The following is a 25,542-nucleotide window of genomic DNA, read 5'->3' as shown; positions in this document are numbered from 1 at the left end:
TGATATTCCTGTGTTTCTGTGGCTTAGACTACTGTGTATTAGTGAATATTTTTTGACCTATAGATTCCATTCTCCTTACAGATAGTCCACAGACATTTTAGACTTGAAATATGCAAAACTTGATTTAGTATGTATTCAAATCAGCTTTTTGACACCGTATTTTCTTTCTCAGTTACATCATTATTCTTTCCCATGCTAGAAACCCTAATCATTTTAAATTCTTACCTTTTTCTTTTATCCTCCTCATTGTCAGTCACCTAGCCTTGGTTTTAGCTGTGGGACCCTGACAAATCAGTTACACTGTTTTAGTTAGGCCTTTGTTACTGCAAAGAAGACATTCTTATTTTCTCAGAAAGGTAGGCCTCAGGAAAAACATGAATTACACAGCAGAGACTGCCTAGGTGTAGACAAAACTAGGTGGCTATCAGTTCTGGAACTAGTTCACAATCTTTGATTCTCTCTTGGCTTCATAGCTCTACTTCCTGTTTTTTCTCTTTTGGTATCCTTTCAGTTTTAGCCACAACTATTAACTCTTTCATTACCTCAGCACCGCATACTTCAGGTTCCAAAAAGAGAATGTGATTCAGCTAAAATACACCTGTTTGACAAAACCTTTCATGCTAAGTGCTGGTCAGCCAGTGTCTTTCTGGCCTGCTCCTTAAGTCAAGTATATGCTCCTGACTGGCAGTCACGTGATTCAAAATAACCGCCTGGTGCTATTCTTTTTCAGGGGCTGTCTTTTGGTATTTGTTGTGATTTTTGTTTCGTGTTTTTTTTTTAGTTGGATCTTAATGGTTTAATAATTCTTTTAGGCACCTTGAAAATGCCTTTTGAAATCATTTTTCTGCCACTGCCATTCCTGAGACTCTCTTTACTAGCTCTTACCTATATGAATGCAGCATTATCCTCCCACTTCCTAATCCCCAGAGAACTTCTTCCAGGTCATCTTAACATTGCATCTGGAGGCAGACCAGTACAAATCTCAACTTGTCTCTCTCGGTGTGTTAAATAACACCATAGATTCCGCATATGAAGTCCAGGTTCTGTAGTCAGGCATGCAGGGTGCTCCATAATTTTGACCTAATTTAGTTTCTAATCTTTCCCTGGTATTCCCTCCCACATATTTATGCTCCTACTTTGTAGTAGTTAAAGTACCATAAATACAAGAACAATTGTTGCAGTCTTATTTATGGTGGCAAAACAAACAAACAAACAAACAAAAAAAAACAACCCAAAACAATGTAACTATGTTCCAAAAGGGGAATTGTTGAATATATAAGGATACCTCTATATTATGGAATAATATGCAATGCATTAAGTTTATTTTGCTTGTTACAAGTAACAGAAATGAATTTCAAACTTATGTAAACCAAAAAGGACATCATTTGCTACATATACCTGAGGAGATCAAGATATGGTCTGGCTTCTTACATGACCGTGTGCAGAGCTTTGAACAGTGTCATCTGCGAAACATTGTCTTCTCTGTCTCTTGACTCTACTTCCTTTGTGTTGATATTATTCCTAGGAGGCTTTTCCTGTTGCCAGCAGTGTTTTGTGTTCTCAGCTTACCAACCAAGGGAAAATGACCTCTTTCCCAGTGGGTGCTGCAGAAGTGCTGGTTTTACTGCCTGGTGTGAGTCACATGCCAATTAATTCCTGAGGCAGTCACTGCGGCAGAGGGGTGGAATGTCTTGGTTGTCTAGGCCTGAATCATGCACCCATCCCTGGAGCTTCGTGGTGAAGCCAGCCTGACTTGAACTGCATGAACTGAAAGAGAGGGCACCACGGGCGGGGTTTCCCAAAGGAAAATTGGATAGCAGATCCAGGATGAGGAAAAATGGATGCTGAGCCGGCGAAAGTAACAGAAGTCCTCCGTTATACTTTAAAAAGACCCAGAAGGAGGACTGACACCTGTCATATAACTATGTGTGCACAGGCATATGTAGATTGAGAAATGTGTGAAAGTAGACACATTAAGCTGTTCACATTGCTTATTGAAGGGGAGGAGTATGATTGGAGAACGTAGAGGACCGATTATAGTATTTGTTACGTGCCTCTGTATTATATGACTTGTTGCCAGGACACAGGTTATTTTTGAAGAATAATTAAAAATATAAAACCTAAAAGTTCTAACGAAGAATTTTCCTCTTAGGAATATTGTTGTACCTGGCAATTGCTTTGGGGGTAGTAGTTAGTAGTAATAATAATGGTAACAGCTAACATTTCCTGAGTGCTTTCTGTGCGTCGGGCAAATTGTGCACGTGATAGAATTTTTCATCTAACCCTAACAGTAACCTTCTGAGGCCTTGTGTGTGTGGCGTTTGTTTGTTTTTTTTTTAAAGATTTTATTTATTTGTCAGAGAGAGAGAGCACAAGCAGGGGGAGCAGCAGGCTCCCTGCTGAGCAAGGAGCCCAATGGGAGACTCAATCCCAGGACCCTGGGATCACAATCCAAGTGGAAGGCAGACACTTAACTGACTGAGCCACCTAGGCGTCCCATGAGGTGTTGTTACTAACAATGACTGACATGTATATAAACTGAAACTTAAGAGAAATTGTTGGTCGTTCCCAGACCTAGCTGTCAGAATGACCTGGAAAATTAAAACAAGCAAACATATCCCCAGGCCCTACCATGAGCTACCAAATCAAAATCTCTTGTGGAGAGCCTAATTTACATATTCAACAGGCATCCAACGTGATTCATTTGTAGTCCGTTTATTACTGAAGTTAGGAAATTGCACTGGGTTATGTATTTAACTCATGGTGGCAGAGTTCTTGAGAATCAGCTGGGTTTCAAACCTTAACAACTGCACTATTAATGACAGGGTTATTACCAGTGTGAAAGTTAGATACAAGGTTTTTGGGCTAAATCAACCTTTGTAGACCAGCATGAAACTCTTTAATAGTTACGAGATATGTTTCTGTAGGGAAGAGTTTTGAATTCTAGGCATCTAATTTACAAATGACCTTTTCAAACACCAGATAAAGGTTTACTCAGAGCAAGATAATCTTGTCATTGGACCAGCTGTATTATGCATTACAAGAGTTAGCAGTCTGGCTCAGTTGGAAGAACATGTGACTCTTGATCTTGGGGTCATGAGTTCAAGCCTCATTTTGGGTGTAGGGATTACTTAAATAAATAAGAAAAACTTAAAAAATTTTTTTTCAAACCTCCCCTCCCCCAGAATTGGCACCTTTTTTTTTTTTACTGTGACACCATATTACTATTTCATCTTCATGAAGTGTGGTGACACAGATAGGTGTATTGTTTTGTGCAGTACTGTAGTATTTCCTTTAAGATATCCACTTACTGGGGTGCCTGGGTGGCGCAGTCAGTTGAGTGTCCAACTCTTGGTTTTGGCTCAGACCATGATCTCAGTGTTGTGGAGTCAAGCTCATTGCAGAGTCTGCTTGAGATTCTCTCTCTCCCTCTGCCCCTCCCACTTGTGTGCTCTCTCTTTCTAAAATAAATAAATACATCTTAAAAAAAAAAAAGATTAGCTTTTGCTATTTAATAAAAAATAAAACAGTACAAACATAACACACGCCAGTCTTCATTCCCCATCTCCTATCCCCCTTTCTCACACACATGTGTACTTCGGTTAAACATCACCAACATAATTTCTTAAACTTTTACTGTAAAAATCTGAGTTTCTGTTCAATTTTGCAAACATTTAAAAGGCAAATGTGGGGGCGCCTGGGTGGCTCAGTGGGTTAAAGCCTCGGCCCAGGTCGTGATCCCAGGGTCCTGGGATCGAGCCCCACATCGGGCTCTCTGCTCGGCGGGGAGGCTGCTTCCTCCTCTCTCGCTGCCTGCCTCTCTGCTGCTTGTGATCTCTGTCTGTCAAATAAATGAATAAAAATCTTTAAAAAAAAATAATAAGAAATAAATAAAAGGCAAATGTGTAGTATTTTACTTGTTTTGGCATTTATAAGGAAGGAAAGCATTATATTGAGGTAATAATTAAACTTACACAATGAAAATTTACAACTTAATTAAGTTAGAATAATGATAATTTCCTAAGAAATAAACTGAAATAAATTTGATTTTCTTAGTGTGCTTGTTGTAATTCAGCAGATAGTAATGCACTGAGCTAGGAGTGCAGACCATTCAAGTCCACTTCAGCCTGAGCACACACAGAGCAGCAAGCATAGTATATAGAGAAGAAAGTGAATGTTGACCATTGGATTCAGTGTTGTGCTACCACTTTTCATAGTCTTCCCATTTCTGGTCATGACTATCTTTGGGCTCACTGTTGTTATCTGAGTTGTCTTGGCATTTGAGGTTATCTTAATATTTGAGATCATCGGGAGATTTGAAGTTGTCTTGAAACTCGAATTTGTGTTGGCATTCAGAGTTGTCTTGGAACTTGGGGTTGTCATGGAATTTAGGCTCTTCCTGGGACTTGAGTCTGTCGTAGACCCTGAGGTCATCAGTTCTGTAGTTATCCCCGAAGTGTTAGTGACAAACAGGAGGAACAGGCTGATAAATGATAGCTTGAACATCATTTTCCTGTTTCAGAACAATTACAGAAATTTACTGACACTTTGAACACAAATCTAAGATCCAGCTTTTTTTAAAAGGGGGAAAACTGAAGGAAGCCTCCTTCCAGCCCTGGGGAAATGCCAGTCTTGGTTTAACAGTTTAATAGTTTTTGGGGCGCCTGGGTGGCTCAGTCCATTAAGTGTCTTGTCTTCAGCTCAGGTCAATCCCAGGACCCCATGGGAGTCCTGGGATTGAGCTCTGTGTTGGGCTTCCTGCTAATGGGGGAACCTGCTTCTCCCTCTCCCTCTGCTGGTCCCCCTGCTTGTGCTCTCTCTCAAATAAATAAATAAAATATTTAAAAAAACAAAGCAACATCATAGTTTTTAAGATAGAGGGAAATTTAGAGGAATCAATATCCGTTCCTTCATTTTACAGATGGGCTCAGACAAAGGGCATAAGTTGCTTGTGGATGCATATCTAAAAATGATCAGAACTAGAACTTGAGTCTGACTCTTAGTCCAGAATTTGTTAGTAGATCTGGAATGTGAAAGCACAGAATAGACAAAGACCAAAAGTTCAATAGTAAACCATTTTTAAAGTAAGGCTAATTTTTATTTTTTTAAGATTTTAGTTATTTATTTGATAGACCCAGCGAATGAGGGAACACAAGCAGGGGGAGTAGGAAAGGGAGAAGCAGGCTTCCCACTGAGCAGAGAGGCCCATACGGGGCTCAGTCCCAGGACCTCAGAATCATGACCAGAGCTGAAGGCAGCCGCTTAACATCTGAGCCACCCAGGCCCCCCTAATTTTCTTTTATCTTGCATTCAAATCAATAGGTTGCCACATCTGAGATAATACAGTTAGCACATGTTGATCATGGTTAAATATTCTTTTTTTTTTTTTTTTTAACTTAAAGCTCACACTTCAATTTTAGAACTCTAATTTACATTTGGTTCTAACATATAATTCAGAAAATTTCAAATTAACATTACCTTTCGATGTTTTTTCTTTGAGGATTATGAACTCAGGCTTTCTTCAGTGTCTTGTGGGGAATCTTAACTTCTACTGTATGCTCTTTAAATATAATTAGTGAGGAAGTCACGTGTTCTGAACTTGACCTGCCATTTACTCTTTGAAAATCTCCTATTGGGTGTTTTCCAAACAACTGGTAGAGATCAAGGAAGGCAAATAAAGTCTTTCCAAAATCTAAATGCTTTTTTTTTTTTTTTTTTTTTTTTTTAAGATTTCATTTATTTGTTTGTCAGAGCACACACAGGGCAACTGGCAGGCAGAGGGAGAAGGAGAAGCCAGCCACCCTCTGAGCAAGGAGCCTGTTGCGGGACTAGATCCCAAGACCCTCCGTTCATGACCTGAGCCGAGGGTAGGTGCTTAACTGAGCCACCCAGGTGTCCCTCTACTTGCTTAAGGAATCCAGTGAATATATCTTTTCTCATTTTTCTTATCTGTGTATTCATTACATAGTTTCTTCACTGCACTGACTAGAGGAATATGTTATTTTGCGTGCTGTGATTATCATGACTTACAATCAAGTAAGTATACTAGAGATAGGTGTCTTTATTTTTCTTGAAGATCTTGTAAATACATTTATTGGTAGTTTCTGACCATGGTTATTTTGAAGTATTAAAAACAATTTGGGAGGGGCACCTGGGTGGCTCAGTGGGTTAAGCCGCTGCCTTCGGCTCAGGTCATGATCGGCTCAGGTCATGATCTCAGGGTCCTGGGATCGAGCCCCACATTGGGCTCTCTGCTCAGCAGGGAGCCTGCTTCTCCCTCTCTAAAAAAAAAAAAAAAAAAACAATTTGGGAATATAGCATTCCAGGCATTTAACAATACATAATTAAAGAAACCTATTAGAGAAGAAGTTAAACTTTATTAATATAAAACAAAGAAAAGGATCGCATATGAAAGTGATACTGTCATACTGCATTAACAAAGTTGTTTCTAAGTAATTTTTTTTTTTTTTAAGTAGACTCCACACCGAGTGTGGGGTTTGAACTCACAACCCTGAGATCGAGTCACGTGCCTTGTGACTAGGCCAGCCAGGTGCCCAACAAAGTTTTTTTTGTTTTGTTTTTGGTTAAAGACTTATTTATTTTAGAGAGAGAGAGAGAATGAGACAAAGAGCCAAGAGGACTCCCTGCTGATTGCAGAGCCTGATTCAGGGCTCAGTCCCACCACCCTGAGATCATGACCTGAGCTGAAATCAGGAGTTGGGGGGTGCCTGGGTGGCTCAGTGGGTTAAGCCTTTGCCTTCGGCTCAGGTCATGATCTCAGGGTCCTGGGATCGAGCCCCGCATAGAGCTCTCTGCTCAGCGGGGACCCTGCTTCCCCCATTCTCTCTACCTGCCTCTCTGCCTACTTGTGATTTCTGTCTGTTAAATAAATAAATAAAATCTTTAAAAAAAAGAAAAAAAAAGAGTTGGTTGCCCAACCAACTGAGCCATGTAGGCACCCCTCCCAACAAAGTTTTTATATATAGATTAAACCACCCACATTGAAGCACATTAAGTATATTCTTTAAAGGAATTTTGTCTTTTGATTACTTCTTTTCCTTGATAACTAGCATATAGGGAAGAGTTTGGTTGTATTGTGCTAATGTTTTCATCACATTGGCCAGCACTCTTTAAAAATTGCAGGGCTGTGACCGGTGGTATTGACATACAAGGAAATTGCTCCATAAATGGCAGAAGTACAAGTCGGTACATGTTCCTCACTTGTTTTACTTTGCTATAAGGATTTGTATTTCTCCTGAATGAATAAAACAGTGCTTGCTACATCTTATTTATATGGTACATATAACAGAGAACCTCTCTTAATTGGAGGTTAGTGTGTTAGACCTAGAAGTCAACACAAAAAACCTCTTAGCAACGGAGTAGAATTTTATAAACCGGAATACTCAGGTAATGCGCTGGTAACTCTGAGTGATGCTTCAAACACTTCAGTCTCAACTTATTTAAAATTTTAAAATTCAAAACTTTTCCCTTTCCCAGTTTCGAGCCCAGATAGTTTCTTCTTAATCTTTCTCAGTTAATTGCATCATCACCTAGCAAAATGGCTCTCCAACCTTGGACTCCTCATTACCTTCTTTTTCTTACTAATCTTAAGCTGTCCGGGCCTTGTGATGATAATTAAGTAAAATTTAAAATTCCAAACTGTTCAGCACTCCGATGCTCCTAAACAAAAATCATTTGCCATCCATTATTTAAGCCTTTAAATACCTCCTGCCTCTGTTCATTTGCACAGCCTTCCCTGTCTGCCCAAAGTACTTCTTCCTCGTTCAAAATTTTGTGCTTCTTTCCAGCTCTAACTCTGATGGTGGTGCCTTTTATGTGAGCTTTCCCTAATTCTACACTTCAGAATCAGTCATTTTAAGACTTTAAACTTTTAGAGCACTGATCAGAGTCTGATTTTTACCGTAGACGTATCCTAAATCTTTCTTCCGCCATATTCTGGTGTTTCATCATCCAGCATTACCTCTTACTCTTTGTATCCCCTCTACCTGCTAGCACAGTGAGTGGTGGGACAGAACAGGACACAATGAGCATTGGACTATATGGCGGTATCTCCTTTGTTTTGTCATGTCCAAGGGCTGATATCATTAATGATGTCGAAAATAATAAGAGCCACCTGGTCATTTGCCGTTTTCCCAAGTGTAAGTTTGCCAGTCAGAGGTCTCAGTTGAAGTCCCATCTCTTATTTTCTGACTGCTGTTTGAGAGAGTTTTGTATTTGTATAATGTGGATCATAGTGCACATTCGTAATAGCTTTATCTGCAGTTCTGAGATCCCAAATCCTCTGAAAATGTAAAGTTTTGCCAAAAAAAAAAAAAAAGTTTGGTAACAAAACTTACTTGATAGAAACTTCTAACCTGCACTGGTGTGAGGCTTTTCATTATTGTTACTAGTACTATCTATATTTGTCCCACTTAGTGTGGATTATGTAATACATAATACGACTAGTACTTATATTTGTGTTTCTTCTGTTCCTTCTGGGTACATTACCATACCACTCCAAGCATCTTTGTAGTCAGGTGGTACTATGTGACTGTGTCCTGGTCAGCAGAATGTAGATTCCCCTGATGTGTCTCCCTTCCAGGCCTTCTCACCATTCTTCATCTCGTTCTCATGTCAGAACCCACTAGAAAAGAGGGTTCAGAATGGGGGTCTTAGATGTGATTGAACTGCTGGGTGACATGATACAAGTGAGAAATAAACCTCTGTTGTCTTTTGTTGAGAGTTATTTTGGCATTGGGACAGAAGTTCGTGCTGAGGATATACCTGTGCGCTGGGTAATTTGCCTTTGCCTCTCCAGATCCACTCCCTCTACCTCTCCACTCTGTTGTCCCCTGAGAGGCTGCCCTGTGTGGAAGATAGCATTGAGCTTCTTTCCTCATTCATTCCATGTGACCTGTTAGGAATAATGTATTCCTGCAAGGTCACTGTGGGTTGACTACATCCCTCTGTGAAGATAACAGTTTTTGTCAGGCAGCCCTCTCTGTGTCTGGTGTCTGGTAACTACTCCTTGCCCTGCTCCTTCAGGTCTACTCTCTCACTGTCTTTTATAGTTTTCCTATCTCTCTTATACTAAACCCTTACCCCTCCTTAATACGTATTCTCCAATAGCTCAGTGTGAGTGTGCCGTCTGTTTCCTGCTGGAACCCAAACTACTACAAACAATATGTGCACTGTATTGTCTTCCTCAAAATCTGAACAACTCTAAATTTGGAAGTATGTCTTGTCCCAGGGGTTTCAGATGAAGGATTGTGGGGTCTGTGCCAAGTTTATAGGTTTATTGTGACTATTAATTGTGAATATTTGAATGGCATTCAATACAGTGCCCAGCATATAATACACATTGGGCAAATAGTAGCCAGAATTGATGTAAGAATAGCAATTATGTTGTTAATTTTTTTCTGGGAAATTTAAATTTCTCATACTTAATGCTGGCGCTTTAGAACTAGCAAGCCATTATAAGAGCAGTATCTTCCTTTACATATTTATATTACCTTGAATTGGCCCTTTTTTTTTTTGGTGTTTCTAGAACTTTCTACCTTCACATATTCTTTCAGAACTCTTAAAAAATGGAGAAGAGTGTTTTATTTATAAAATCATCTCAATGCTCATAAATTTTGTGTAGCAATTTCTTGAGAATTTCAAGCAATTTGAGTATGTTATTCTAGAAACAACTAGGCCCCGTCTTCCCATCCGTAACTTTTCTCTTTGGTCTTTGAATTTTTGTCTCACAAATAGGACACTTAAAAGTTTTCTTGGGTGGCAGTTATGCAAACACTTTTGGCAATGGAAGAACTTTTTGCTTTTTAAAAGATAACCTATAAGTACAATGCCATGGACACTTATTGCTCCTGTGCCTTATGTCGCTTAAACATTGAACATTTTGGAAGTTATGTATGTTTGGTTAGTTCAGAAAGCAGTTAGGGTGTTCAGGATTGATGTTTTTGTCATGCTACTGGTGCGCTTTTACCTGTATTTGAAAATAGAACATTTAAGACATTTCAGGAGTGTGTAGCACAAGTGGCTTTCTTTCTTTTTTTTTTTTTTTTAAAGATTTTATTTATTTATTTGATAGAGAGAGAGATCACAAGTAGGCAGAGAGGCAGGCAGAGAGAGAGAGAAGCAGGCTCCCCGCTGAGCAGAGAGCCCGATGCGGGACTTGATCCCAGGACCCCGAGACCACGACCCAAGCCGAAGGCAGAGGCTTTAACCCACTGCGCCACCCACAAGTGGCTTTCATTGTGGACAGTTACTTGTAAAGAAACCATTTGTGAGCCCCCTGAGAAAGTGGATGTGCAAATACGCATAAGCAGGATATTGTTATGTTAGACTTGAATGTGATACCTTTTAGAATTGTACTTAAGCACTTTTCTCTTCTATGGTAAAATACCAGCCTTTTTGTTTTAGAAATCTAACAGGAAAAAATAACACATTTCCCCTTAGTTGCAAAATACATGTTCCAAAGGCAAATGTCTGTCTTTGAACAAGTTGTTTCCTAATTTTATAATACTGTAAGTCTGTTATCTAATTTTGGGTTGTTATCATTTATTCTTATTTTTTTCTTATTTTATCTTATTTTATTTTTATTTATTTCCAGTGGGAAAAAGTAATTTCGTTTTTAGGAGAGATTCTCTTTCTTTCTCTTTCCTTCCTTTGGGTAATGGTATCTCCATCTTCTTTGAGCTCTGAATGGAAGCCTTAACATAAGTCTTCACTTCTACCTGCTCCTAACCACATATAACTGATCAGTCATTAAGTCTTACTGATTTTGCTTCAGAAATTTTTTTATGCTTTATCCTCATATTTTAAACTCTGTTTACAGTTTAATCAATTGTCAAAGCTGAGGTTAGCAAACATTTTTGGTGAAGGACCACACAGTAAATATTTTGGTGTAAAGCCCAAACCAGAAAGATTTTTTAGTTCTTTCTTTTTCTTGGGGGAGGGGAATTACTTTGTTTTGAACAGTTTTTTAAAAATGTTAGAGCCTGTGGTGAGTGCTGTGAAATGTGTAAGCCTGATGAATCACAGACCTGCACCCCTGTACCCCTGGGACAAATAATACATTATATGTTTATATGTGTGTGTGTGTGTACACACACACACACACATGTAAATACACATACATTGTATGTTCATATATATGTATGTATGTATACATATATGTGTGTATACACACACACACACACCCCACACACAAAATGTTAGAGCCATTCTTAGTTTGCAGGCCCTGCAAAAACAGGCCACAAGTGGCATGTAGGCAGTATATTGCTGGTGGACCACGATTTGCTCATCTCTGGTCTAGGCTATTACAACAACTTCCTAATTGGATTCCTTGTCACCAGTATATTACCCCATCCCCTCCATTTTCCACATTACCACCAGAATGATCTCTCTAAAATATGACCATGTTACTTCCAGATAAAACCTTTTATGTGCTCCTGTTAGCTAAGTTTTCATATGTAAGGCATTTATATCACCTTTGGTAATGCCAAATGATCATCTGTACATTACTTTTACAGTGGTCAAAAAGTCCTAAAACCATTTTTTTCAGTTGGTCATTTAAGTTTAATAACAGAAGACTAGCCATCACAGTGTGTAGTAACATCTATAGAAGGATGGTTGAGACCTTGTATTATAAGGCCTAGCCTTGAGCTTCAGCAGCACTGACCATCTTACCATTGGCCTTGGATGCCGTTCGTTTTTTTGTTTTGTTTTGTTTTAAAGATTTTATTTATTTATTTATTTAATTGACACGGGAGGGAGAGACAGTGAGAGAGGGAACACAAGCAGGCTTCCTGCTGAGCAGGGTGCCCAGTGTGGGGCTCAATCCCAGGACCCTGGGATCATGACCTGAGCTGAAGGCAGAAGCTCAATGAATGAGCCACCCTGATGTCCTTCCTTTAACGTAGAGCAAACTCCTACTATTGATTCAAGACCCATCTCAGTATCCTGACCCATTATTCCTCTAGGCAAGTTAAAAAAATAATAATAATAACAGCTTTAGTGAGATCAGATTCATGTATTTTAAAATTTACTTTTTTTAAGTATACAGTTCAGTAGTTTTTAGTATATTTACTATATTTACTGAGTTGTGCAGTTATGTCTAAGACCTTTAATCACCTCCTCCCCCCCCCAAAAAAAAACCCCATACCCATTAGTTATTCTTTTTTCTGACCCCATTCACACTTCCTAGTCCCTGGCATCCATACCTCTATGGATTTGCCTCTTCAGGGACTCATACAGTATGTGCCCTTTTGTGACTGGCTTCTTTTAGTTTACACAGTTTTTTCAGGGTTCATGGAAGTTGTAGCATGTTATCATTACTTTATTCCTTTTTATAGCTGAATAATATTCCATTGCATGCACATACCACATCTTGTTAACCCATTCATCTGGTCATGGATATTGTTTCCATTTTTTGCTATTATCAATAATGCTGCTATAGATACTCATATATAAGTTTTTGTCTGGATATATGTATTTTACTTTCTTAGGTATGTATCTTTGGAGTAGAATTATAACTTGATGTTTAACCTTTTGAGGGTTTGCCAAACTGTTTTACAAAGCAAGTTTATCATTTTACATTTCCAGTAGCAGTGTACAAAAATTTAAATTTCTCCACTGCCTCATCCAACATTTGTTCTCCTCTGTCTTTCTAAGGCAAATTTTGGCAAAATACCTCCTTACTAAACCATTGCATATTCTATTATTGTTTAACAATGGTGATGTTAGAATATAATTTTTCCTTTTTTAATTGAAATATAATTGACAGATAACCTTATATTAGTTTCAGGTGTAAAACAAAATGGTTCAGTAGTTGTATATATATTGCAAAATGATTATCACAATAAATCCAATTAATATCCATCACATGCATAGTCATGAAATTTTTTTCTTGTGAGGAGAATTTTTAAGATCTACTCTTAGCAACTTTCAAATATTTAATACAGTATTATTAATTATGGTCACCATGCTGTACATTACATCCCCAAGGAATTACTTATTTTATAACTTGAAGTTTGTACCTTTTGACTACCTTTTCCCATTTCACCCACCCACCCCCAACCCTTGCCTCTGGCAATCACCAATCTCTTCTCTGTATCTGTGAGTTCACTTTTTTGTTTTTTTAAAATCCACATGTAAATGAAATCATACAGTATTTGGCTTTCTCTAATTTATTTCTCCTAGTGTAATGCCATCAGTGTCCATCCATGGTATAAATGGTAAGATATACTTCTTTTTTATAGCTGAGTAACATACTGTGTGTGTGTGTGTGTGTGTGTGTGTGACATTTTCTTAATCCATTTCATCAGTGGACACTTAAGTTGCTTCCATGTCTTGGCTATTTAATTTTTTATTTTTATTTTTTTAAAGGTGTCTTCATTTGAGAGAGAGAGAGAGTGTGTGTGTGTGCACATGCATAGGAGGAGAGACAGAGGGAAAGGGAAAGAGACAGAGAGAATCCTAAGCAGACTCCCCACTGAGCATGGATTCCCAACATGGGACTCCTTCCCATGACCGTGAGATCATGAGCTGAGCTGAAATCAAGAATCAGGTGCTTAACCGACTGAACCACCCAGGTTCCCTCTGACTATTTTAAATAATGCCGCAGTGAAGCTAAGGGTATGGAATATAAATTTTCTGTTCTCCTCTTGCACTTTTAGCTCCTCGGTCTAGATGTCTTTATCTAGAAACAGAGAATGTAGCAGAGTATGTGGTAATTCATAGAATACTTAATAAATGAACCTAGCTTTTAATTGTTATCTATATTTAATCATTCAGTGATAGTATTAAGACTAATTACCAGTTTAAATTATAGACACACATGACTATAATTTGAAGGAAGAAGACTTGATTTAATAATAGCAATTAGAATTGGAGTTCTGAATTGAGCCAAAAGATTTCTCTAGCGGTTTTGTTTTCTGCCTACTTGGTTTATAGAAGTATAGTGACCTTGGTCAAAGATGATTTAATGATTGATTCTGAATAATCTGGTAGTTGTGACTTGACGTGCTATAAAATAATATGGTTAGTGGCTACAATCTATGAATTGCTATGAAAAAAAAAACCAGTATTTTTTTTTTTAAAGATTTTATTTATTAGAGCGAGCAACAGTGGCACAAAGGGGTGGGAGGGGCAGAGGAAAATGGAGAGAAAGAATCTCCCACAGACTCCATGGGAAGCACAGAGTCTGATGCGGAGCTCAGTCTTAGGACCCTGGGATCACTGACCTGAGCCAAAATCAAGAGTCTGACACTTAACTGACCATGCCATCCAGGCACCCCACCAGTTGTTGTTTTAATGAATTGTGGTTCACCTCCTTTAGTGTAAGTATGTGATCCTTGAAAGGAAATAATCCCAAGATGTCCTAAAGAGCTTTGAATATATAAAACAACATGGAAAAATTTTAAAACCAGCAATTAAGAGTAAATACATCCAAGTGACTATTGTTCCTTTCAGAAGAGTCCCTGTTGGACGTGATATACTTCAAATCCTGCTGCCTTTGAGCACAACATTTAAAGGAAATCGTTTTTGGAAGGACTGTCAAAGTCTGAAGTCTATTTAGATATGGCAGGGAAATCTTCATACTTGAAATTTTTTTGTTAAGACAAAGTGTCAAGCTTAGTAATACTATTTTTTGTTTAAAATGAGTCTTTTCTTATGTGACTTACAAACTGGCCCTTAGTAATACTTGCATCATGTGTGACATTTATGTTAAAAATTAAAATCAGGGGGCACCTGGGTGGCTCAGTGGGTTAAAGCCTCTGCCTTCGGCTCAGGTCATGATCCCAGGGTCCTGGGATCGAGCCCCACATTGGGCTCTCTGCTCCTCGAGGAGCCTGCTTCCTCCTCTCTCTCTCTCTGCCTGCCTCTTTGCCTACTTGTGATCTCTGTCAAATAAATAAAAATATTTTTTAAAAAATTAAAATCAGTTTATAGTCAACTCATACTTAATGTCTGAAGATGTTTTACTAGTTTCAGGTAACTCTTTGGTGCTTTGATTAATTTACATGTGCTTTAAAGAAACTTTACAGTGCCTCTAAGTTTATACTGTCCTGCAGCTTTTATTGTTTTTTTAACTTAGAGTCAGGGCAAGAGACTTCTAGCACTTCATCCAAGTATATACTTGGTTAAAGGAGGAAAGATTTCATGTAATCATTGTAGAAGAGCCACACTATGAGGAAATATTAGAACTTATCAATGGATGGCATTGTTAAATCTTTCTTTGCCTATTTATCATCACTATGAGGAACTACAGCTGAATATCTGCTTTCCGAGTAGTCGGACTGGTAAATGGATGTGGCCGTGTGCCAGTTACTCTTACATTACATGATGTCTTACATGCAGGAGCGGTTGCTGAGGCTTTGTTTGGCAAACAAGGGCCTTCCTGGTGGTTATTGTGGTGATGACATCTTTGTTTTCCCTTACTGATACTTTGTTTTTTTTCTTTCTCAAGAAAAGCATTCAATCTTAGTTTATTTTCTGTTGAAGCAAGGATTTGACAAGCATTTCAATTCCTTCAGCCTCCCAGAGTGTTCTGTTTGTTTGAATGGTGACTATGGGCAACAAAGTCTCAAAGTGAAGAACTATGTTTCTTGGTATTGAATATTTCATCAGATTTATGTGATACTTGGCCATGAGATATATATGTGAATTATTCAGATATCTGATATTTTTTTACAGCTAAATCGTATTTCCTATGGGACAAATAAATAGGAAACCTTGTAAACTCATTATTTGAGGTCTAACTACCATACATGGGGAATTAGGTACCATTCTGGGTTCAGTCATTTCCATTTCTGATCTTGGTGATTGCCCAGGAATCTCTTAAACAAGGGACAACAGTAATCTTTAAAAAAAAAAAAAAAAATGTAGCTTTAATAAACATGATTTAGTGTATTCTTTAAAATACCTATATGGAATACATGTTCTTGACTAGATTTTTACCAGAAGATCCACTGAATCACTTGCCCAAGATAATAACAGACTGTAGATGAGAAAACCTCTCATGCACTTTTAATCTGCCATGTGTTTTAAGTACATTTAGAACACTGTTTTGATCAGAAAAGAACTATAGAGTTCATTCTTTTAACTCTGTGTGTGCACGTGTGCATGTGTGTGTGTCTATGTTTAGTTTTTGTGCTTCAATCTTATCAATAACTTCCAACAGATTCATAGTATCAGGCTACGAATTATAGAAAGGATAGATAGGGGTATTGAGTGTATGTCTCCACCAGTTCCTAAACATGTTTAATGGAGTTGGGGCTTTGAGCCAAAATGGAATTTTTTTTCTTAAGTTAAGCTTCTTTAAAACCTCACTTTGCACAACACTTTCCAAAGCGTGAAGCAAACTAATCTGCTTAATACGTTAACAATTGAGGTGGCATTTGTTTCTGTTTCCCTGACTGGTTTCCCTCAAGCAATCTGCTGGTACTAAGTTGTTCAGAGGTATCAGAATTAACATTTCTCTGGAATTGTTCCATAGGTAACTCATACTTGCCCAGAGCTAATTTCTTATAAGTAGCCACCAGCCAAATCTTCCTTCATCTTTTTTTTTTTTTTTTAAGATTTTATTTACTTTGGGGGGGGGTGGAGGGGGGAGGGAGAGAAAGAATCTCATGCAGACTCCCCACTGAGCTTGGAGCCCAACATGGGGCTCGATTCCATGACCTTGATCATGACCTGAGTCACAACCAAGAGTTGGAGGCTTAAACCAACTGAGCCACCGAAGCACCCCTTCCTTCATTCATAATTTCTTTTCAATCTCTCCTTTTTCTGGACTCTGAAGCTATTACTTGACCTGATGGAAGAAACTTAGATTGTGGAATTAGACTTTCAGATGTTTGACTTGGTCTGTCTTAAGTAAGTTGTTGTTAGCCCACCAGTTATGTATCTTTCATCTTTATTTATAAATTCAGATCAAATGGTCAAAAAATTTGTAGGAGGGAGTGATATCTAAACTAAAATCAAAAGGATGAATAAGAGTTTGCCAAGGGAAGAAGAGGGAAAGTAATACACTGCATGTCCTCTGCAAGGTGGCAAGAAAGAGCATGGTGAACCAGAGACAAAAAGACATTTTGCTTGAACTATACAATGATGGAGCTGGGAGGTTTGAAGATGCTACTTACTGTGATGGGAGGCAAGCGCCTGACCATAATTAAACCATATTGAGAGTTTAGACTGTATTCTGAGGCTTGGAAATTATGAATGTTCTGAGGGGTTTTGTTTGTCTGGAGGAGAGAAAAGAGCTCATCTGGTTAGATTTGTTGGGGGAGCACTCCTCACAGCAACTGGCCATGTGGAGCTAGCGGTAGCTCGTAAAGTGTGTAGGCCAACCTTGGAGAAGCTGCAGGTTCAGCTCGGGACCACTGCAATGAAGCAAACATCACCGTAAAGTGAATCCAATGAATTTTTGGTTTCCCACTGAATGTAAAAGTGATGTTTACCCTGTACTATAGCCCGTTAAGTTTGCAACAGCATGTCTAAAATAACAGTGTACATACCTCTACCCATGATACTTTATGCTGAAAACGCTAATCATCATTTGCGCTTTCAGCAAGTTGTAATTTTCTTGCTTGTAAAAGCTCTTGCCTTGGTGTAATGGCTGCTGACCAGTCAAGGTGCTGGTTGCTGAAGTGGAGGTGGCCTTGGCAATTAAGACAAGGCAACAATGAAGTTCCATGCACTGATTGACTCCCTTTCAGGAATGATTTCTCTGTAGCACGTGATGCTGTTCAATAACATTTTACTCATGGTAGAACTTTCACAGTTGAAGTCAGTCCTCTGAAACCCTGCTGTTGCTTTTTCAAGTAAGTGTATGTCATATTCTAAGTCTTTTGTTGTTATTTCAACAATTGCCATGGCATCTTTACCAGGAATAGATTCCAACTCAAGAAACCACTTTCTTTGTTCATCCATCAGAAGCAGCTCCTCATCTCTTCAGGTTTTACATGAGGTTTCAGCAATTCAGTCTTGTCTTCAGACTTCACTTCTAATCTAATCCTGTTTTCTTGTTACTTTACCACATCTGCAGTTACTTCTTCCACTGACGTCTTAAAACCCCTACAGTCATCCAGGAGGTTGAAATCAACTTCTTACAGGGGCGCCTTAGTCAATTAAGCAGCTGCCTTCATCTCAGGTCATGATCCCAGGGTTCTGGGATCAAGGCCCACATCGGGCTCCCTGTTCAGCGGGGTGTCTGCTTTTCCCTCTGCCTCTGCTCCTCCCCCTGCTTGTGCTCTCTGTCTGTCTCTCTCTGTGTCAGATAAATAATAAAATCTTAAAATAAATCAACTTCTCCCAAAACTCCTGTTCATCTTGATATTTTGACCTCTTTTGTGATGGCTTCTAGAATGGTATCTCCTTTCCAGAAATTTTTTAATTTACTTCATCTGGTTCCATTAGAGGAAGCAGTATCTATGGCAGCTGTAGTCTTATAAAATGTATTTATTTAGTAAGACTTGAGGGTCACAATCACTTTTTGATCTATAGGCTGCAGAATGGATGTTGTTAGCAAACATGAAAACAGCTTTACTCTCATTGTCCATCTCCATGACAGCTCTTGGGTGACTAGGTGCATTGTCAGTAAGCATTCATATTTTGAAAGGAATCTTTTTTCTGAGTAACAGGTCTCAACAGTGGGCTTAAAATATTCAGTAAAACCATGTTATAAACAGTTTTGCTGATATTCAGGCTTTGTTGTTCCATTTGTAGAGCACAGGCAGAGTAGATTTAGCATAATTCTTAAGTGTCCTAGGATTTTCAGTTTTATAAATGAGCATTGATTTCAACTTCAGGTCATCCGCTGCATTAGTCCCTAACAAGAGGATCAGCCTGTCCTTTGAAGCTTTGAAGCTATGAATCAGTTTCTTTCTAGCTATGAAAGTCTTAGATGATGTTGTCTTCCGAGAGACGGCTGTTTTGTCTACGCTGAAAACCTGCGGTTTGGCGTGGCCGCCGTCATGAAGGATCTGAGCTGGATCTCCTGGAGATCTTGCTGCAGCTTCTGCCTCAGCACCTGCTGCTTCCTCTTGTTGCTTCTCTGTTATGGAAAATGCTTCTTTTCTTAAACCTCATGAACTAACCTCCACCAGCTTCAGACTTTTCTTCTGTGGCTTCATCCCTCTCTCAACCTTCACAGAAGCAAAGAGAGTTGGGGCCTTGCTCTAGATTAGGCTTTGGCTTCTGGGAATGTTGTGGCTGGCTTCATCTTCTATTCAGACCCTGAAAACTTTCTCATGTCAGCAATCAGGCTGTTTTGCTCTCTTATCATTTGTGTGTTCACTAAAGTAGCTTCAAGAACTTTTCCTTTGCATTCACAATTTGGCTAGCCGTTTGGCACAAAGGGCTTAGCTTTTGGCCTAACCTTGACTTTCGACATGCCTTCCTCACTAAGCGTGCTCATCGCTAGCTTTTGATTTTTTTTTTTTAAGATTTATTTATTTATTTTGGAGAGAGAATGAGCGAGAGAGCACATGCACGTGCATACGTGAACTGGGGTAGGGTCAGAAAGAAAGTATCTCAAGCAGATTCCCCACTGAGCACAGAGTGCAATGCGAGGCTCAGTCTCAGGACAGAGATCTGACCTGAACTGAAGTCAAGAGTTGGTCACTTAACAGACTGAACTACCCAGGTTCCCTTAGCTTTTGATTTAAAGTGAGAGACGTGCAACTCTTCCTTTCACTTGGACCCTTAGTAGCCATTGTAGGGTCATTCACGGCCCTGATTTCAAGACTGTTGTGTCTCAGGGAATAGGGAGGCTGGAGGGGAGGAAGAGAGATGTGAAGTGGGGGTTGGGAGGGCGGCTGGTTGGTGGAGCAGTCAGAACATACACATTTACTCACCATCTTGTATGGGTGCAGTTCTTGGCACCCCAAAACAATTGTAGTAGTAACATCAAACATCACTGATCACGGATCACCATATAACTAATATAATGATAATGAAAAAGTTAGAAATATTGGGAGAATTACCAAAATGTGAGAGACACAAAAGTGAGCAAACACTGTAGGAAAAAATGGCACAAATAGACTTGTTCAGTGCAGGGTGGCAACAAACCTTCAATTTGTAGAAAACACACTATCTACAAAGTGCCGTAAATGAAGCGCAATAAAAGGAGGTATGCCTGGGGGTGCCTGGGGATGCCAAAGGCAGTTGATTAAGTGACTGCCTTTGGCTCAGGTCATGATCCTGGAGTCCCAGGATCGAGTCCCTCATCGGGCTCCCTGCTCAGCAGGGAGTCTGCTTCTTCCCTCTGACTCTCTCTCTCTCAAGGACCTAAATAAAATCTTTATTTAAAAAAAAAAAAAGGAGGTATGCCTGTATAGGTGCTTCCAAGAATTCTGATTATACTTCTCCATCTCTGATCTTTACTTCGTGATACCCTCTAGTTTGTTGGCTACCCCTACCTATTCACAGTTCATTTTTCATCGTCTCATTTTCTTGTTTTCCTGCTCAACCTAGATCTTGTGGACAGGTTTTCAAATAGTTCTTTTCTTGTATCTCTTGGCATTTCTCAAAGAAAAAGTAGGTAATAAAACATACTTGGTATACAGTATCAGCATTTTGGTATATTTCTCTTTTTTGTTGTTTTTAATACATAGTTCTGTATTTATGTTTATATCTGATTATTTTTGCTTATCTTCCTAGTTTTTGCCTTTTCCATCTTTCAAACTTGAAAAAACTCTAATAAATTTTTTTTTAAAGATTTTATTTATTTATTTGACAGAGAGAAATCACAAGTAGGCAGAGAGGCAGGCAGAGAGAGAGGAGGAAGCAGGCTCCCTGCTGAGCAGAAAGCCCGATGTGGGGCTTGAACCCAGGACCTGGGATCATGACCTGAGCCGAAGGCAGCGGCTTAACCCACTGAGCCACCCAGGCGCCCCTCTAATAAATATTTTTATTAGACACATAATACTCTGGTCAGTGGATCATGATTTATTTACCTCATGTCCTAATGGTAGATATTTAGTATTGTTTCCATTTTTTTTTTTTTTTTTTTTTTTTTTTTTTTTGCTGTCAGAAAGCGTTTACCTAGAATTTACTAGGTTATAGGTTAAAGTATTTTAGGTTTTTGATCACTGCCCATAGTGGGTGTATTAAATTAAGAATATGCAGATAGTACCATAATGAGTATTTGCCCAAAGAAAACAAAAACACTAATTTGAAAAGCTATATGCACCCTTGTTTTTATTGCAGCATTATTTACAAAGTCAAAGTGTAAGCAACCCAAGTGTCCATTGATAGATAAATAGATAAAGACAATGTGGTAGATAAAGACAATGTGAAAGATTACTCAGCCATAAAAAAGAATGAAGTCTCACTATTTCTTACAACCTGGATGGACCTAGAGCATATTATGCTAAGTGAAATAAGTCAGACAGAGAAACACAGATAGCATATGATTTAATGATGTGGAATCTAGAAAACAACAATCAACAGACTAACAGACTCAAATACAGAGAACAAACTGGTGGTTACCAAAGGGTAGGTGAGTGAGGAGATAGGTGAAATAGGTGAAGGGGAGTAAGAGGCATAAACTTCCACGTATAAAATAAATTAGTCATGGAAATATAAAGTACAGCAGAGGAAATACGGTTAATAATATTGTAATAACATTATATGGTAACTACACTTAGAATTGTCGAATCACTGTGTACACCTGAAACTAATATAACATTGTATGTCAACTATATTTCAGCTGAAAAGGGAGGAGAATGGATTATTAAAAAAAAAAAAGAGTATGCAGATTATGAGCTATTGAATGAGGAGGCACAAACCACCTACACAGGGTTGGCAAGGAGGTCCTTCAATATCTGGGCTTCTGCTTTGGGGAAGTGAAAACCCTGGGGTTGTTTTGATTTGATTGTTTCAGTACACTCACTCCAAGGAAGTAAAGTCACAAGATTTATTACTTATGGATCCCAGAAATATGGGGTGGGGGAGGAAGCACAGTGACCTGGAGGAAGGGCAGTCTTCCATCCTGGGTTACCAGCGAGCAGAAAATAGAGCACGGAGCACGGGGTAGCAAGCACCTATTACTTATAAGGTGGTTGGGGTGATGGTCACTAAAATTTTAATGGGCTCATCTCTAAGCAGTTACTTAAAAATGTGCCCCAGGAAAAGCAAAGCAGGAACTTGTGGTAGAAATCCCAAGCTCAGGTCCTTATCTAAATGTCCAGACTCGGGGTTTGTGCAGGGTTGTCATACTGCAGAATGCCTAGGCAGCAACCTAAAATAGCTGTTTTCTCATCACAGATGCCAGTTGCTGTCCAAAGGATTTGTACCAGTATGTGAATATAGCTATTTTGTGATGTCTTCCCCAGCCTTAATTTTTATTTATTAAAAATTGCTTGCAAATTACTAATGAGAATGGTATCATACTTTATTTTTATTTCTCAGTTATTATGTGGTGGGCCATATTCCCAGATACTTATCCATCACCATGCTCCCTCTTTTAAATGTTCTTTTTATGTCCTTTGCCCATTTATCCATTGGGAATATAAATATATTTTTTATCAATTTTGCGAGCTTTTGGTTAGCAGTCTCCTTTATGGTATTCTCTTTGTTTTTATTAGGCTCATTGTTTCAGCATAAAGAAATTTGGGAGTTTTGTATAGACAAAACTATTGATGATTTCTTTGTGATTTTTTTTTTCTATTTCTAATTTTAAAAAGTCACCCAGAGATTTTATAAATATGTGTAAATCCTGTGATGGTTTTAAGACTTCCTTTTTGTTTAATGTCTTTTTTAGTTCACTATATAGGTTATCACATGAAGTGAATGTTAAATTGGGCTGTGTTCAGTTTCCCCACCATTCTTTATTGAGTCTTACCCTTGCCGTGGAATTTGTGACATTTTCCCCCTCCATGTTAATAATGTTTAGGAATTTATTATGTGGTATGCACCGTTCTGAGCATGTTGTGTGAATTATCTCATTTTGTCCTCACTCCTCACAACTACCCTGTGAGGAAATGGAATTCTCCTGTGCAGTATGCTCTGGTTGCACTTTCATTTCTATGCTATGGATATCTTCCTTTCTATTTTTAGGACCTTACCGTTCTGTCTTAATTATTAGAGCTGAGATGTGTTTTCCTCTAGAGAAAGTGTAAGGTAACTCCACTACTTCTTCTTTTTTCTATTCATTCATTCATTCATTCATTCATTCATTCATTCATTCCCAGATGAACTTAAGTGTTTCATTTCTTGTTCCAAAAAGAATTTCATTGAGTTATTTGTCAGAGTTGGTTTACTCAATGAATTATACTGGAAATAATCTCATCTTTGCAGTATCACTCAAGGTGTGTCTTCTGTACTTAGCCTTGATGTCTGGTACATTCCAGGTGCTGAATAAATGTCTATTGATTGAAAGAATAGATTAATGGAGAAATCTTTATCATCTCCATCAAGTCTCGGTTAATACCTCTCATTAATGTTTTTTAGCTTTTCCCCATTTGAGTCCAACCATTTCATATGAATGTTATTTCTTGGCATTGTAGATTGGATTTTTTGTTGCTGCCATGGAATTTTCTTCCTGGAATTTTCTTCCTGGAATTTTCTAATTATTCGTTGCCTGTATATGAGAAAGTCATTCGTGGTTCCATATTTTTTTCATTAGTTATTTAAGGTTATTCTTTTGAAGACATTCCTGAGGAATCCTTGGGATAGGCAATTATTTCAGTCTCTTAATAATAATTTTGTTTCTTATTTCCATATAATTGTATTTGTTGTTCCTATTCTGGAATTTCCCAAATACTGTTGAAAAGATTGGTGATAATTGGCATTATTGTTTTGATTCTAATTTTTTTTTTAAAGATTTTATTTATTTATTTGACAGAGAGAAATCACAAGTAGGCAGAGAGGCAGGCAGAGAGAGAGAGGAGGAAGCAGGCTCCCCGCCGAGCAGAAAGCCCGATGTGGGGCTTGAACCCAGGACCTGGGATCATGACCTGAGCCGAAGGCAGCGGCTTAACCCACTGAGCCACCCAGGCGCCCCTTGATTCTAATTTTAATAGAAATCTAACTTTTCACTTTCAACCGTGATGCTGGCTGGTGGTTTGCAATGCATGGTATCATTGTTTATCTAGTTCTTAAAATGTATTTCACAAGGAATAATCTTACAATAGACTTGGGGTTGACTTTCATGTGACATTTTTGGTGTCCATTGAAAGAACTTGCTGCTACTCCAGAGAATTGTTATGGAAGCATTGAATAGCCCATACTTGTGATCTTTCAGTTGAGCCAAAGATGTCTTCTCATTCTGCTGTGATAATAAATGTTTCTCTGGCTTTCTTCTGGCTCCCTATTCCACTAACATCTGAACCTGAATTCTGGAGGGTGAAGAGCAGAGACTGAAGTGCACACATCCTTTCATTTTACTGCTGCTAGGGTAGAGAGCTTGGGTGTTTCTACATGCATGAATTTCTCAAAGCAGTAGGTTTGGACGTACACATGTGATAATAATCTGAACAGCAGCAGCAGCAACATTACTGCATGTAGAGTGTCGGGGGCCATGACACTGTGTTAAGGATCCCTGTGAATTACACTATGTGATCCTCAAGAGAAACACTGTGAGTAAGTTCTGCTGGGTTCTTTGAGGCATGAGGAAACTGACCGAGAGAAGTGGTATCCTGTCCAGAATGGTACCCTGAGAAACGACAGGCAGGATTTAGGCCTAAATTTAGACATCAGAGCGCACACTCTTCACTGATACTTTATCCCATACTGCATTTGCTTTGTCATTTGTGCTCTTATTTGGATCCTCTTGACTGGTGAGAAACAAAAGTTACTGTAAAATAGAACCGAGCCTTAGGGGTGGATAGATGGATGGATGGATACATATCTTACAAGCTTGAGAGGACTAATGCGTTTTGAAATGTTTATGAAGCCCAGTAATACAGTAGTTCTTGTCTTAGGGGCAAATAATGAGCCCTCCTCCATTAATAATGACAAGAACACAATTTCCTTAGAAGGAAGTTTATGTGATTACTTTAAGGCTAGGTAGTAACTTCTTTCTAAGGACTTAGAGTCTGTGTAGTTGACATGCTTTATACTTGTAAATTTACTGAGTTTTTTCCTCTGCATTTTTAGACAAATCAGTAAGATTGGCATAATCCATAGGTGCTACTTATGCCATTATCCATAATTTCATCTTCTTGCCACTTTTCCACATAGTGTGTGTGTGTGTATATATATATGACGTATATTTGGCACCTTCAGTGAAAGAAGGTTGTGAAGCTTGTTGTGAAGCTCAGGATATGTGTTTTTTGAAACAAGACACACGTTTGAAGTAGAGTAGGAAATATCTGGGCAATTAGTCTTTATCATCTCTGGTGAAGATACTAGATCAGTGATTGGGAGGGAATGGGAACAGCTTGCCCATTTGGAAAGCTAGTGAATTTTAAAATCATTTAGGGGACTTTTTCAAATAACCCCCTTTCTTCATGGTGAAATTCCCTGACATAGTAAGTTAGGTTTGCTGGGGCAAAGAAATGTTCAAGAGCCACAGTACAGGAAAGGAATTGC

The 25,542-nt window shown here is 38.6% G+C and overlaps 1 protein-coding gene across 7 annotated transcripts in view; it reads left to right on the top strand.

Moving 5' to 3' along the window:
- NF1 (neurofibromin 1) overlaps positions 1-25,542 on the top strand; it is a 265,097-nt gene that overhangs the window by 168,121 nt on the left and 71,434 nt on the right. The window lies entirely within an intron of this gene.

This window comes from Lutra lutra, chromosome 16, assembly GCF_902655055.1.
Source record: "Lutra lutra chromosome 16, mLutLut1.2, whole genome shotgun sequence".
Lineage (NCBI taxonomy): Eukaryota > Metazoa > Chordata > Mammalia > Carnivora > Mustelidae > Lutra > Lutra lutra.
This window is presented reverse-complemented; position numbering and strand designations above follow the sequence as displayed.